Source organism: Neofelis nebulosa, chromosome 13 (assembly GCF_028018385.1).
Source record: "Neofelis nebulosa isolate mNeoNeb1 chromosome 13, mNeoNeb1.pri, whole genome shotgun sequence".
Lineage (NCBI taxonomy): Eukaryota > Metazoa > Chordata > Mammalia > Carnivora > Felidae > Neofelis > Neofelis nebulosa.
In genome coordinates, this window is record NC_080794.1 from 81,989,515 (window position 1) to 82,006,184 (window position 16,670).

At 48.4% G+C, this 16,670-nt stretch overlaps 1 long non-coding RNA gene across 1 annotated transcript in view; it reads right to left on the reverse strand.

Annotated features, from left to right (window-relative positions):
- Nucleotides 1-403: 403 nt before the first annotated feature.
- LOC131493473 (uncharacterized) overlaps nucleotides 404-16,670 on the reverse strand; it is a 69,387-nt gene continuing 53,120 nt past the window's right edge. Inside the window, exon 3 of the long non-coding RNA XR_009252694.1 lies at nucleotides 404-675. This is a non-coding gene — a long non-coding RNA (uncharacterized LOC131493473). The remainder of the gene's footprint in view (nucleotides 676-16,670) is intronic.

Below are 16,670 nucleotides of genomic sequence, written 5' to 3' on the forward strand. Positions count from 1 at the left end.
GCTCCCACCGGGGTGGAACGTGGGAGGCTCGCATCTGGCTTGCCCACCAACCTCCCCTTGGAAACATCCAGAAGCCAACTGAGAAAGACCAATCACGGCACATATTTTAAACCCCTTCAATGCTATACGCGGACTTCAGAGAGTGAGGAGTGGAACACGCCCAGCCTGGGGACTAGCCCGGCCTCCTCTTTACAACCAGTTCTAAGATGAAGTTGATCAGTAGGAAACGCTGCAGGAAGCAATTTCCATGGCCGTCCCCTGCTTTCGTGACCCGCCAGTCTGGGCACAAGAGTCATACAGCCCTCAGCTTGCCGTTCCCGCCTTCTGTCTGCTCACTTACCTTCGGGATGGAATGCCTCACCCTCCTGACAAGCCCACTGATGACTCCCACTTACCCCTGCATCTTCGGGGAAGGCTTTCCGGGGCCCCCCGCTGGGATGAGTACAGATCTTCCCGGACGCCTTCGTCCTCGGCCTCAGCATGTTGTGCCTTGACGTCTGGCCTGTAGGCCCAGTTCTTTGAAGAAAGCGTCCGTGGGGAAGTCACCCTTGCGCGGCCCGCACCTCATCCTCGCGGGCCTGGCTCCCGCGCGCCCCGGGGAGAAGTTTCCAGAATAAATGATGAATAATAGGCTGGTGGCAGGGGCGGGGAGACGGCAGATGGGGCGTCACCACCCTGGGAATGAGAAAAAAAACAACAACACTCAAGCGAGGAAAAGAGCATCACTATCCAGAGGGGGACACAGAGAGAAGGGTAGGGGACCTGGGTGGCCCTTATGAGCCCAGGTCGCGCATTCAGTTCTGACTTCCTTGCTGGCCACACCGGAGAGGCCAAGCCCCAGGTCCCAGAACACCTGTGAGCTGCCCGACCCTTGCTTGTCTTTCTGAAATCAGGGGGTTTTCTCTGAGCCCTCCCTGCTCCAGGGGACATGCGGATATCTGAGTGCCAGCCCAGGGAACGTTGTGCCCTGGATGCCCGGGGATAAAATTCCACGTGTGGGTCTGAAGGCGGAGCATTTGACGGCTTTCGGTGTCAGCCTCCCTCACCAACCACTGCCCAGTTTGGGAGTGAAATAATTGAAAGACCTTGAGGGTCACATTTACAATTTGAGTCCCTCCCGGGTTGCTATTTCTCCCTACCCTGATGAGGTGCCCTCAGAACGCACACAGCAGCATCCCGAACAAGAATGTACAACAGAGAAAACGACAGGAGATCGGCTAGTTTGGTGTTCTCATTTCACGGAGAAGGAAACCCCGCGACCTGCCGAAGGTGCACAGGTGGCAAGAGGAGGCTGGGGCTGGATGTACGAGTAGACACAGTAGACTGAACGTGTCCTCCCAGAAGATGGGTGCAGGCCCCAGCCCCAGCACCCATGAATGGACCTTATTTAGAAATGGGGTCTTTGCCGATGAGGTTGACTGGTGGGCTCTAATTCAGTGACTGGCATCCTTAGAAGAAGAAATTTGGACACAGGCACATGGGGAAAAAGCCATGTGAAGTGGGAGGCAGAGGCCGGAATTGTGCCTCCATGAGCCAAGGCCACTTGGGAGGTGCGAAACAGATGCTCCCTCTGTTGAGAGCCCCCAAGAAGGAACCAGCCCTGCTGACATCCTGAGTTTAGATTTCTAGCTCCTGAACTGTGAGAGAATAAGTTTCTGTCGGTTTGCAGCACTTTGTTATGGCAGCTGTGGGACACCAATACAAAGCCCAAGTCCGGGTTTTTTTTGCCCTCACAAGTTTCCAGAACCAAAACCTAAGGGTAGAAAACAGACTTTTAACCCAATGCTCCTACTGCCACCTCAAGAAGGAGGAAAAAGTGACCCACTTTTGACCCCGGGTTCTGATGAGCACACAGATCTGAGACAGGGGAGATGTCCCTTCTTCGGGAGAAAGCCTGAGGGACAAGGTTAAGTTGGATGAGTGCTCAGGACTTGAGGATTGCTGTCAAGGGATGCACGTTCTGGAAGCCAAGATACGATGGTCATCCTAGAAAATAACTTGGAAAGATATGCGCCTGCCCAATTTCCCAACCCAAATGATAAGTAGTCCCAGGGGGTGCTTTAATTCTAGCATTTCCAGTGTTACTTTGGGGTCATGTGACTTGCTACACATACACCCTTGGAATTGGTGAAAAACACAGTATTCCAAAAACATCAGCACCCAGGCTGCCAAGATGCTTCTCAATGGAGCCTGCGGTCACTGAGGTTTGAGTTAATTGTCTTCCCCTAATCAGAAAATCACAGCCACCCAAGCAGTTCCAACACCCAGGGCAGAGGAGAGGCTGGGAGGGAACCAGAACAATATTCTCCAGCCCCCTGTCAGGGTTTCCCTGGATGTGAGGAGTCAGAAGCTTGGTGGTGTTTCACATTTGCAAAGTTTTGGTCCGAATCCATTTTTCATCTCACAACCGTTCTGGATGATCCAACATGAGTAAGGGTTTGTCCGGGCTGTTTGGGGTTCTTTTGTGAGACTGTCAAAACAATGACCTCATCTGGAGCCATCTGCTGGCAGGAGGGATTGGCAGGGAGCTCGCTTCTGACTTGTGTCACTGGGGCAATCAATTCAAGATGGCCACTCTGGGCACGAAGCTTGCGAAGCGATATCGAAGCAGATAACGGATTGGTCCGTCTCTTTCTCAAGTTACCAAACATGTCAGTGTTAAGGCAGCCTCCACCAAAGGCTGCCTGCCAGGCATGGCAGAGGGAAGACATCATCCCCTGACCCAGAAACACAAACTCCTACATTGCCTGGATTGGGGTGGGGGGGGCGGGTCGTGTTTCCCCACCACATCCCCGCCTGGACGTGAACTGGCAGAGCGAAAGGAACATGACCTAATCAGAGAAAGCGATCATCTTCGGAGCAGAAAGCATGTGGGTACCATCAACACGCTCATGCCAACAACACGGAATGACCTTGAGCTGACGCCGTGCAGTTGAACCAAGGCTCTCCCGATAACGGCAGAGTCCGTGGGAAAGAATCACTCTGGGCATGATTCTGATTCAGTTGGTGATTATCTGGAGAGAATGAACGGGGACATTCGTAGGTGTTTGGGGAATTGTGGCCGGGGTTGCTGAGCACAGCGTTTTTCATGGTCTGTGCAATTAGAGAGCAGGTGTGGTTTTAGGTGCTCAGGAAAAGAAGATTTCTCTCTCTTTTTTTTAATTGCAGGTCCCCCACTACCTTCATTTCTCTGGGAGAGAAAGAACGAAGCTTAAGAAAACTATTTTTGACCCGATTCGTCGTGATTGCCAATTTGCTTCCTGAAGTGGCTAATCGGGTAAGCCCGGCAGAACATTCCGGTTTCTGCTGGGGAGCCAGCTTCAGAGCAATTCTGTGTGTTCTCTCTGCTGAGAGATGAGACGATGCCACTTCCCTCAGATGTCCTGTTATTTGTGATATCATAACCACGACCTGCGCTGGGGCCGGGCGTGGGCCGGGCCGCCTCCCACGTGGTAAAACCAGCAACTAGACATTTCTCGCAAATCTGAGCTGTCACAGGCTGCCCGGGCATGCGTTAAGTCTGGTGGGAGCCCCTAATTGTAGCCAAATGAGGTATAATTACTTGAAACTTGGCTCCAGCGTGTAGTGGCAATTTGCAAGAAGGTCACCGTGACATTATCCACACCGAGCAAAGTAAAAGGAGGGTAGCATCGAATGCATAGGATGCGCTAAGGCAAAAGTGGTGAGAGCTCGAGAGGGGCTCAGATGAGACGGGGAGGGCGGAGAAATAAGATTGTTACCTGCCTGGGGGTCTCACTCCTAAATTGGCCAGCGTCACCGATAGCAGGTGCCCAGACACCTTCACCCCGGGGTGAGTTTCGCATAAGCTCCTTTTAGCAGGGACCGGACTCCCATGTGCAAAGCAGACCTTCTAAAAATAAGACTAATGTACTTGGCAGGGGCGGGAGGAGACTGTATACGAAAGTACCTTAGCAATATTATTTCTTGACGTCCAGGCCCCCCTGGCCCCCCGGATGGGCACATGTTGAGAGGACCCGTCTGCGCTACGACGTCAAGAAATGTGCGTTCCTAAAGGGAGGCCACCGAGCCAACCCCCATAAAACACAATTGCACACGGACACCTATCTTTACAAAGTCCAAACTGGACCACGCATTTGCTGCCGCGTTTGACATCTTATAAAGGACGTTTTAGTTCATACCCACCCGAGAATGATGCCAGAAAAGACAAAGTGCCCACTGCCAGATGAGTCGCGTGTACGTCTAGGGCTCCGTTCTCCACATCAGAAGTCAGAAGGGGCTGCTCTTGGGGCGCCTGGGTGGTCCAGCAGGTTAAGCGTCCCATTCTTCATTTCGGCTCAGGCCATGATCTCCTGGTTCAGGAGTTCGAGCCCTGCATCGGGCTCTGGGCTGACAGTGTGGAGCCTGCTTAGGATTCTCTCTCTCCCTCTCTCTCTCTGCCCCTCCCCTGCTCATGCTCTCTCTCTCTCTCTCAAGATAAATAAATACACATTTAAAAAAAGAAGAAGAAGCGACTGCTCTTTGGGCTGCTGTCATTAAGGTGCACTGGAACTTAAAATACCAAATATTTTATGAACCTGTCAAAAATAGTAATTTTTACATCCAGGAATCCACTCCGGCTTTATGATATGGAGATGTTTTATGACGTGCTCTAAAAATCCCATTTAATTTTTTTTTAATTTTGAGAGCGAGCGAGAGAGAGCACAGCAAGGCAAGTGGGGGAAGGGCAGAGAGAGAGGGAGAGAGAGAGAATCGCAAGCAGGCACCACACTGTCAGCACCGAGCCCAGCGTGGGGCTCAGTCTCACAAACCGTGGATCGTGACCTGAGCTGAGATCAAGAGTCGGCTGCTGAACCGACTGAGCCACCCAGGTGCCCCCAAAATCGCATTTTACTCGTGCTTTTGTTTATGAAATCTGACAGCCGAAAGCAATGCCATGACCCAGCAGCTAATGACGACACACTGAAATCAGTGATTTAAAACAAGCACAAATGCACATCTTAGTGCATTTGGCTAGATCACAAGTACACATTGAAGGTCCAGGTCGTCTGATTCTCTTGCGTGACGATCGCTAGTATTCACTGCTTAAGTGACTGCATCTTCTGTCCACACACCCATAATAATTCTTATTGGTAGTTGTGACTGGTTTTAAAATCCAGCCAGAGTGATTTCAGGCAAGGCAGCGAACGCAACGATTGTGTTTCTTCTGCAGGACTTAGAGCAAGATGGAGCTCTGGCAATTCTTTTGGTGAAATGAGGCAACAGGGTCCCACTTGTTAGCAGCCCAGCTGAGCGGCCCCGTCCGCCCGGTGACTGGGGCGGGGCTTCCCGAGGACGAGGTTCGAGTGGCAGGGGGTCCACTCCTTTATGAGGGCTGCTGGCCCGAGCATCTCACGGGCTGCTCGTGGGGCCAGGCTGACCTCCCGCCATTCTGCTGGAGCCGGGCTCTGAGCGGCAGACCTCTCTGCCCACCGCCGCCCCACGTTAAACCGTAACCGTCCACTAGGCTTCATGGGTCCGTGCGAAACAAACTGCCCCGGGGAATTAAAAAGGAAAAAGAAGAAGACGGGACAACACGATGCACATTTGCAACGAGTATTTCCGCAGCCGGGGGGGTCTCGGTTCCGCTTTTCCCACGACCGTCTAACACAAGTTCCTCTGACGGCCTCTGGCTCCAGGGAGGCCAGAGGAGAGCCCTCCGTTGTGCCGGCTCTGGAGCCAATTTAATTCTCAGTCTCCCCCTAACCGGGGACGTTGGCGAATTTCTTTACCTCCCCACGTCTCTGTTCGTTTCCTCATCGGTGACGTGAGCTTCGGGGAGGATCAGCGCAAAGCGGCCCCAGGGACTTTTCCACTCACCCTTGTATCTGTGAGCAACCTGCTCACGCTGGTCTCCCCCACGGCTGGATTCCTCACGTCCCAGCCGCACCGCGGCTCCTGGGAGGGAGGAGTCCCTGCTCACTCGATCTCCGACGTGCGGTGTGTTCCTTCCATCGGGATTAGCACATCCTAAATTATCCCGTTGTTGGTGAACGTACTTACTGTCAACTCCTGCTGTCCCCCCCCCCCACTCTGTCACACACACACATAAACTCAATGAAAGCCGGGATCTCGCCAGCTTTATTCATCGTCCTGTTCTTAGAGCCTCAAACCAGGCTTAGCACAGAGCAGGGGCTCGATGAATACCTGTTTTTGAATGAATAAAAATGCATAGGAAGCCCTTGCGCAATATTAGGCCTTCAAAAAACATCAGCCAGCTAAATGAATAAAAAGAACTTGAGAAGGGGCGCCTGGGTGGCTCAGTGGGTTGAGCGACTGACTTTGTCTCAGGTCATGATCTCGCAGTTCGTGAGTTCAAGCCCCGCGTCGGGCTCTGTGCTAATGGCTCAGAGCCTGGAGCCTGCTTCGGATTCTGTGTCTCCCTCTCTCTCTGCCCCTCCCCCACTCATGCTCTGTCTCTCTCTCTCTCTCTGTCAAAAATGAATAAACATTTAAAAAAAAAAAAAAGAACTTGAGAAGTTTCTTGTCCAATTATACTTATTTGGAGGATCCTGGAATTCATGAACTTCATGCTTTCCATGTTATCTGCCTGATATTAAATGAAGGCCCTTGAATGCAGGACCCCTCTTATTACCTGGGTGTGAGCGGACGAGGCAGAGGAAAGCCCAGAGGCTCTCACGCCAAACAGACGTGAGTCCAAATCCTGGCTCTGTAGTGTGACCACAGGCCGGTCATTTATCCAGGTCCTGTGTCTGGAAAGATGGGGTAAATGACGCAGTGTCCTCAGGCTGATACGAGGATTGATAGAAAACAAAGTCTTCCGCAGGACTGGCTACAGAAGTTGCAAGGCCTGTGAAAAATGAAATTGTGGGACTCGTTAGTCAGCATTACTAAGAACTTCAAGTTGGCCACGGCAGAGCATTAAGCCAAGCACAGCCCGTTTCTAAGCACAAGGCCCGGTGGGGCTGCTGACGTCGCGCCCATGAAGCCAGCCCTGTGTCTAGAAAGGAGTGGAACTCTAAGAAATGAGTGTCTTTTGTTGTGTCTTTTTTTTCCTCCCCTTCCCTTCTCATTAAAAATCTGATGTAATGAAATGAGACAGATTGTAGGAACTGGCTGGACAAAGAGCTCCTGAGCAGTGGAATTTCTGCTAAGGCTAACCATTCAGGCTAATTATCCAGTTTGTGAATTATTCAGATACCTTAGTTGTCTTTCTTCTGGTTCTTTGAGTTATGTCGCTGCTGATAATTCAAAAATAAACGGTTCCATTCCCCAAGTTTTCTCCTGTACCCTGATAAATGACCACTGAAGAAACAGGTTAAAACCACAGGCTCACATATTTGGACTAAAAAACCCGGCTCTATTTATCCCTGATGTACTCACTTATTCAACATACATTTATTGATTGCCTTCAATAGGCAGGTAAAACGGACGGTTCCTAAGACAAGGACCTGGAATTAGTCTGGACTCTGGTGGTTTCAAGAGACAGAAACTCAATCAATTAGCTTAAGCAAAGAAGGGATTTATTGGTTTACTTGACTATGAAGTCCTGGGGTCCAGCTCTGATATAGTGAGATCCAGAAATACAAATATCATGATCAGTCCTTCACAACGATCATGGGCAAAGATGAGACGCCAAGGTTAGCAAGACCTGGTCCTGTATCCATATCTGTAGTCAGAGGAGAGGCAGGATATCACAACTGTCCAGATTTACACAGGATGGGAAAGCAGTCACCTAATGGAAAGAAGGGTACTGAACACCAAAGGACAACAGGTACCCACTATTGGTTTTAATGGAAAAATTTTTTAAAGTTTACTTATTTATTTATTTTGAGAGAGAGAGAGCAGAGGAAGGGTAGAGGGGGAGACAGAGAATCCCAAGCAGGCTCGCCAAAATCAAGTCAGACGCTCAACTGACTGAGCCACACAGGCGCCCCTTAATGGAAAGTGTTTGAAATTGGGATCCAATGAAGCAAACATTTCTAAAGTTCCAAGTTCCTTCTCAACAAACATTTCAGGAGAGGAAAAAAAAAAAAGAAAAAGCCTTATTCTGAGATACCATGAAAATGCATACCATTTTTAAAATAAAACCTTTCCTTCCCTAATATTCTAGACAGAGACTTTGTCTTCATGATTCCAAACATCTGGAAGAGAAATAGAAAACACGTAGGCAATCACCTCCCTGTTCCTAAATATCCAGATGTCTGGTGTCACTTAGCCAATGCCACAGAGTGCGGGAGCCCCCTCACAACAGAACTGGAACCAGGTTCAGATAGTTTTCTGAGAACAGAGATAACCTATCTTGTCTTGTTTTTTTTTCAGAGATGAATTAGCTCAGCCCTACTGGGAGAGCCAAGGATAAGGAGTAAAAACGAATACAGGAAAATTTTAAAGTGACATTTCCAAAGCTGACAGTGGTGATGTATTTCCTTAGTCTACCTGAATTCTGTTGTGGAAGGACGTATTTAAAAGAAAAACTCGTGGTAGCTCCTCCCAGGTTTGGCGATGAAAAATCTGCTTGAAAAGTAGATATTGTGGGGGTGCCTGGGTGGCTCAGCGGATTAAGCATCCGACTTCGGCTCAGGTCATAATCTCGTGGTTTGTGGGCTCGAGCCCCGCATCAGGCTCTGTCCTGACAGCTCAGAGCCCGGAGCCTGCTTCGGATTCTGTGTCTCCCTCTCTCTCTGCCCCTCCCCCACTCGTGCTCTGTCTCAAAAATAAACAAACGTTAAAAAAAGCAGATGTGGCGACGGGGAGAAGACATGATGAGGTGTTAAGTTCTTGCCTCCGTTTTACCCTGGAACCTTGGGTAAGTCACCTAACCCGTCTGGCTTCTGCTTCTCTTCCTGTAAAGCACAGGTATTAGATGGAATGACCTTTCAGGCTTATTCTAACTCCACCATGATTATAATGAATAACTGGTTATAGGAGCGATAACAGTAACCCCTCACATTTTTACAACACTTTACAGTTTATAAAGCATTTTCATGCATGGCTCATTTGATCCCCACAGTAAGCCTGCGAGCAGTACATTCAGTCCGACTCGGTCCCTCTGTGGAGTGGCCGTGTGGCGTGTGGCAGAAGTGCCCCTGGACCAGGTCTTCCCGTGCTGTGAAATAGATCTCCAAACTTCAAAAGTGGGGTTAAGTGTTCGTGCATTATTAAAATCATCTTTTGGCCCAAGCCTGACAGATTTCAGGCCATCAGGTCTCCTAGTGGTTCGCTGACTTCTGAACAAAGCAGATCTGAATTCAAGGCTTAGCTCAAAAAATGATAAGAGCTTGTTGATGGAACAGAAGAGCCAAGCCAGAGGAGCTCCTAATGGCTCAAGCTGGAACATCTCGAGCCACGAAACAAATTAGGATAACGCTGGATTATAACTCACTGAACGGAATGAATATCCCAAGTCCATGCTGACTTACTTATATTAATTAAGGAGAAAATACTGCTTTTCCTTAGAGTAAAATCCCAATTAGTAAGTGTAGAAGGACAAAAAGAAATAGAAAAAGTTGTGGTAACAATAGGCAAACTTCGTAATAATCATTATTGCAGCTACGACAGCTACGGATGCTAACGTTAGCGGATGGGAGTTTCAGAAACAGGATCCGCTTAGTCTCATGGGAGCTCCCTCAAGATATTTATTAACTGGGGAAGAAAAGGTAGGGGAGAAAGCCGGCAGACCACACCTTCACCAAGAGATCAAGGTAAATATCACCAGTAACAAGGTGCGTCAACAAAGGATAAAACATCATTTCTCACCAAATTCTGCACAACCTCATTCCCATCGTGGGAAAACTTCAGATACACCCCAGTTAAGGGTTAAGCTACAGAAGACGTGGTGAGTGATCTTCAGAAGGGTCAAGGTTGTGAAGACAAAAGACTGAGGAACTATTTCAGCTTGGAGAAGCCTGGGCAGAAAGAATAAGTAAGTGCGACGTGGGATCCTGGGCATAAGTGGAAAATTCCGCAAGATTCAAATATGGTCTTTGGCTTAGTTAATAGTATGGGATCAATGTCAATCTCCTGGTTCCGATCATTATACTATAGTTATACTATATACTGTCCTATACGTTATACTATAATTATATAACATGCTAATGTTCTATTAGGAGAAACTGGGTGACGGATATATTGAAACACACTGTGCTGTGTTTACAACTTTTCTGAGTGTCTCGAATTAGTTCAAATACATTTTTGCATATCCCAGGAGCCATTTTTTTAAATTTTTTTTTTAACGTTTATTTATTTTTGAGACAGAGAGAGACAGAGCATGAACGGGGGAGGGTCAGAGAGAGAGGGAGACACAGAATCGGAAACAGGCTCCAGGCTCTGAGCTGTCAGCACAGAGCCCGACACGGGGCTCGAACTCACCGACTGCGAGATCATGACCTGAGCCAAAGTCGGACACCCAACCGACAGAGCTACCCAGGCGCCCCCCCCCAGGAGCCATTTTAACAGTTCCCGGAGCTCCTCAAAAAGATAACGTGCCTGTGATAGCTAGAGTAACTGTAATAATCCATCCTGGTTCTCTCTCCAAAGGGTAGCTCTCTAGAGAGTGAGATCCATGGGAGCCCCACATTTTGACCTTGTAGGTTCACTGACAATCCAGCTATTGGAAACCATTCTGGGTTCTGGACCACTCATCAATGGGAAAGATTGCTAAACTTAACCCTCTTGGGAGACAACGTAAGCACTGTCTTTATTGAATGCAGAAAGAGTGAGCTTCATAATCCCAAAGATACTTTTTTTTTTGTAAAGTTTATTTGTTTTGGACAGAGAGAGAGAGAGTGCGAGTGTGAGCTAGGGAGGGGCAGAGAGAGGGAGACACAGAATCCGAAGCAGGCTCCGGGCTTGAGCTGCCAGCACAGAGCCTGACACGGGGCTCGAACTCACGAACTGTGAGATCATGACCTGGGCCGAAGTCAGACGCTTAACCGGCTGAGCCACTCAGGTGCCCCCCGCCCTCCCCCCGCCACCAAAGATCAATAACAGAAGTGTATTCCTAATTTTGATCACATCTATCTTGATTCTTTTCGCACAATTTCAAGAGTACGGCAACCAGAATTCTGCTAGGCTAAAACCAGTCCTTCGTTCCCATCTCCAACCCAGCAATTTCTTTGCCGTCAGTGTCTGTTCTCATCCTTAATGGGTGGAGAGCACATGTTATGGCTTCATGTTTTCCACATCTTTTTTGGTTGTTGGTGTCCTCAAAAACACACAAATCTAAATCCGTTATGCATTTCCTGAGGGTGTGAACTGGCAGCAAATTTCGGTTCGAAGCCACATACACCACTGACAATTTTATGACACTGCTCGGTCGCGCACAAAGCCACATAGCTCCAGAGCTGAGGGCCACCGCCTAGAAATGAATCAACCTCCTGAAGCCGGTGAGTTTTGTTTTGGAAACTAGACTTACATTCTCCACATGAGCCACTGATGTCTGCTGTTCCTGGGGATTTGATGGGTAGAAAGAGGGCCCTCCCTCCCTGAATTTCTACCTGCCTTACACCCTGAGCCGCTGACCAGCTAGTATCTGATGGACTCCCTTTATCCGAGTTTGGGGGGTTGGCTTAAGGGGATGTACAAGACATGATCCCTAGACATGAGGAGCTTACAGTTTGGTACCAATGTTAGTTGATGATTTAAACAGTTAAGCCCTAAACGAGAGGAACTTACTATATAATATTTAGGGCAGCTGGAATCCAGAAAAGGAGAGTTGAACAGTCAGGAAAACTTCGATCAGGAGAGGGATTTCATCCATTCACACAATAAATATTTAAGTTAGCTCATGCTGTGTGCCAGGCACTCCTCTAAGGGCTAGTGTCTCAGTAGCAAACGGACAAAAACAAAAACTAATAGAATAACAAGCTCATTTCATATGGAAGGAAATAAATTAAGGAAAATTAAATTTAAAAATCAAGACTGGTGGAACGTATTCAGTTGATCTGCAGACGTAAGCATGGAATGTCCCGCCGGACAAACCCAATGTTGCAGCAATTTATGTTCAGGCTTTTGGAGCTCATTCTTAGGACCCCAAATCTCAAATCGATGTAAAGCGTTTGCACCTCTGCAGGCATCATGTTTCCACCTTAGACAGAAATAGGACTTGTGCCTAATAAGATTCAAACAGATCTCATCTCTGGCAGTTTTCTTTTAAATTCCCAGAATCAAGGGCTAAGGTGTGTTTTTTTTTTTTTTTTTTTTTTTTTTTTGCCATCATTTCTAGAAAGAAGAAACTATGCCAGAGAGAAAAAATGCCATTTTTTCATGGATCGTAGCCCTATCATCACTTCTTTGGCTAAGTACATCTAAGTCCATTCATTCGACAGTCCACAATAGTGATTAAACATCTAGGACAGTGCCTGGGACACAGTAGGTATTCAATAAATGTTTGTCAAATGAAGTTATCACCTAGAATTTTGGTCTTTACCTTAAAATAATACAGGGTATGAAATGTGATGGGCATGCTTCTTTTACATAGCGTTTATACATTTATGGATCAATCCATTAATGTGACAAAGAGCTTTAAAAATAGAAAGTATAACCTAGAGGCAAGTAGTCACATTATTATTATTCATGGAAGTTGTAAGACAATGTGCCTGGCGGCCAAGAGAGCTAATGAAAGTGTCCGATGAAGGGAAAATGATCTAAGGACACCCAATGAAAGCCATGGTATAGTTTACAGTATCAGTTAATGTCCTCAACAATAATCATTAGAGCAAGCCTTATGAGTACAAAGAAATTGCTACAGCCTTTATGGTTTCGTTAGAAAGGCCTCCCTCACTAACCATACTTTCTTAGCCAGCCTGCAATGGTGTTAGACATTTCTCACTAGGGAATCCATCTTTGAAGCAAACGTTCTGTATCCTTCAGGTAGATGACGGGAGTTAGCAAAGTGGCCTGATGAGCCCTGTCCATGGAAATGACAAACTCGATTTCACTCTTTGCCCAAAGCTCCCTTCCTCAGGCTTCCCACCTTAGAAAATGGTACTTCTATCCTCTTGGTGTTTCATGCCCAAAACCTTCTTTTATTCCTCCTGGTTCCTATAAAATATATCTCATCCATTAATTTCTTCCCAGCTCACTGTTGCAATCCTACTCCAGGCCACCATAATGTCTAGTCTCAGCCGATCATGCTGGTCATTTCCCTGCCAGGAATCGATTAGCCATGAATGTGTGATGTAATTATTATCAATGATATATGAGGGAAAATCTGCTGAGAGCTTCTGGGAAAGGCTCCCACACTCCTAAGAAGAGATATTTAGGAAGATACGGACTTTAATTCAATGGGACTTTGTCATTTCTAGATGTGACAAATCGCAATAGCTATCTGGTCCCCATGAAAGAAGTTAGCCTGGGGACAAAGCCAACAACACACCAAGACAGGCAGAACAGGGACATAAAGAGTTAGGGGCCTGATGATACTGATGAGCCTCTGGATTAACTAACCTGAGAGCCACCCTAAACCTGAGCTACTTAAAAGATGAGATAATAAATGTCCTTAGTGTTTAGGTAAGTTTGGGCTGGGAATTTCAGACACTTGTAGCCAAAGGCATTTTGACTGATTCAGCCTCACAAGCCTCATTTCTTCTACCTTAGGCCAACTCCAAACCATTCTTCATGCCACAACCAGAGTGATCCTTTCAAAAGATAACTCTGGGTATGTAATTACCCTGCTCAAAACTCTTCGATGACTTTTCTTTCCACTTACAAAAATTTAAGTCCCTTCACATAGTCCACCAAGCTCTTTCAGTTATCTGTTGCTGCAGAACAACAAACATTTAGTAGCTCATCATTTCTGTGGGACAAGGGCTCAGGAGTGGCTTAGCTAGGAGGTTTGGCTCAGTCTCCATAAGGTTGCAGTCAAGGTACTGGCTGGGGCTTGACCAGGGCCAGAGAATCAGCTTTCAAAATGGCGCACTCACATGTGTCACTGGGAGATCTCAGCCATGTGTGTCTTCTTAGCAGGGCTGCTGGAGTATCTCCAGATTACAGCAGTTGGCTTCTGCCAGAGCAAGCGATCCAAGAGCAAGCAAGGAGGAAGCCACAGTGTGTTTTTCTGTCCTAATTTGGAACATCACACATCGTCACTTCCGGCACATTCTAGTCATTAAGGACAGACGGCACTTAAGGGGAAGGGAATTAGAATCTGCCTTTTGAAGGGATGAGTACCAAAGAATTTGCATGGACAAATTTTAAAATTTCCCCCACAGGTTTTGCATGATCTGACCCGTGCCTACCTTACTTACCTCACCTGACGTTGCTTTTGCCTTGGAGAAATCATGCTCCAGGCCCACTGGCTCCCCTGGAGTTCAACACATCCAGCATTTTCCCTTCTCCAGCTGTAAGTACCTTCTGTTCCCACTGCTTGCAATGCTCTCTTCAATCCCTCACCTGTCTGGAGACTTCTCCATCTCTCCATCTCAGTTTCGACGTCACTCGTTCAGAAAGGCCTGTTCCAACCGCCCCCGCTTAAGTCAGTCCCCCTGTTATGGTCTCTCTCAGCTTCCTGCCTTGTCCCACCTGCCATCTGTCACGGCTGCAATTGTTTGAGTCTTTTATTTTTTCACGTGGTGAAGATGGCAAGGGTAGAGGCAATGATTTTAGTCGCCACGGTATCTCCAGAGTCTAGAAAAGTACTCACTACAAAACAGAATCTCCACAAATCCTGGTCGAGTGAGCGAACGAGTAAACAAATGCATCATCCTTGAACACACGCAAGAAGGGGCCAGTCGCAAACCGGGGAGAAACACTGGATGTAAGCAGAACTGAGAAGTTAAAACTGTTGCCAGACGGTTGGACTCCGCAACAGAAAAGCAGAGCCAGGCGGGTATAAGGTAGGAAGTGGGTTTCACGTCCCCTGGGTGTAGGTGCCCCGAAACGTAAGACACGGAGCCACCCAGTGGAGACGGTTTATTGGCACAGCTCGGGCATCCACCTGCCCCACTCTTCCTCTTATTCAGTCCTGTTTTTCTGCCTTCACTGACAGACCACGACTCCCAGAAACAGCGAAGTTGGGGACGGGGGGGGGGGGGGATGGATGGACAAGTCGTGGCACTCTGCCATGCGGCTGTGAGGTCAAAGGTTAAAAGGGGCAGCATTAGGAGGGCCCGAGGGAGCAGCGTATTCTGGAGGGCAGCCTTTCACGAGGTAATTTTGGCAAGAGACGTTCTACAGACTTCTTCCAATGATCAAGGGCCCCATTATCCCCCGGCGTCAGAGGTGCCGAGATCCCTCCCCGTTCCCACGATGCTGCACAACGAGAAGGCCTCTGGCATATGCGAGAATCTGGCAAGAAGCAGTGACGATCCTCGACCTCCTCAGCTTAAAACCTGAAGGGGGATCTTTCAGTCCTGAGGCCACCAAAGGACCAAGGGGAGTCACCCTCCTGGTCCATCAACAATCAGGAGGCTGGGAAAGACTACTTCCGGTGACAAAGTAGTCGAAAGTCAGCATGGAGTTCAGTCAAGATTTCTGTGTCACAGTGTGTAGAGGAGAGCCTACTGTTAAAAACATTTTTTTTTTTTTTTTTTTAAACAGGAGAAATGTTATGTTCTGGGTCACATCGAAGTCACCCGATCTCCAAGAGTTCTCCCTTAGGCTCTATGCCGGGCACTAAATGTGGGTCCAGATCTGAAGGTGTGTCAATGAGAAATACGACAAGCCCGGTGCACGAGGCAGGCCATCCCTCACCCACAGGTCACCACTTAATAAATACACCCTCAGCACCTTCATCTCCGGAGCCCTCATTCCAAACCACTTCACCTCAGAGTACCATCCCCTCCACCTTCCCACGTTCCTAAACTCTGATTCGACACCAGTCGGAGCCTCACACTTGACCCCTGTTCCAACATCAAAGGTTGTTCCCCTACCGCCACCCACAGCTCCCCTCATCTGATGGACTTGGGTCCAGCTGCCCTCGGTTATTTCCCGTCCTGGTCCGGCCTCTTCCCTGGGAGGTTCCATCAGCCCCCGGGGCAGCACTCCTTGCCAAGTGGTCGCCCACCTCGGGTTAAAGAAGAAGAATAACCAGACAAAAGGCCCTAGTAGCCCACGTCTAAACTGTCTCTGAGGGTCTGAGAGGGTCAGTAATTCAAGTAGGTGTGGGAAGCAGGCAGGGAAACGATTCATCTGACTATTTCAGTTCAAAGGTAGGATGTTCAGACCCCTGTAAGCAAGGAACTCATAGGGAAATAAGGCAGCATCTGCTGGAGAAATGGGGCCCTGAGACTAGAACCTGGGTTCGGTCTCCTTACCCACCCACTCACCCAAACACAGGGCCAGGGCTGGGTCTGAGGGCTTGATGTTGCACTGAACCTGCTGATCAAGGTCAAAAGCTCCCAGCCACAGGGGTGGATAGTGGCAGGGACAGGATGTGCAGGAAGGAAATGGAAACACTCGAGGGATTGGCTCTCAGCTCCTCAGTCTCCCGCTGCTATGATGATTCTCCTCTGCTCAAAGCTACCAACGGCTACACTTTAGAGGACAGGTTCCTAGCCCAGTGCGCACCATCTGGCCTGAGCCGCTTCTCTCCCTGGCCCATCTAACCTCCAGAGAGAGGAGAACAGAGCTTCATTCCAATCGAGGCCCAAGGGGATGACTGGGGAGCAGGGGACTCCTTTGATAGAACCGTAACTCCTATTAGGGTTGGACTGGCCATCAGGATTGTGTCAAGGTTGCAGGGTTTTCAG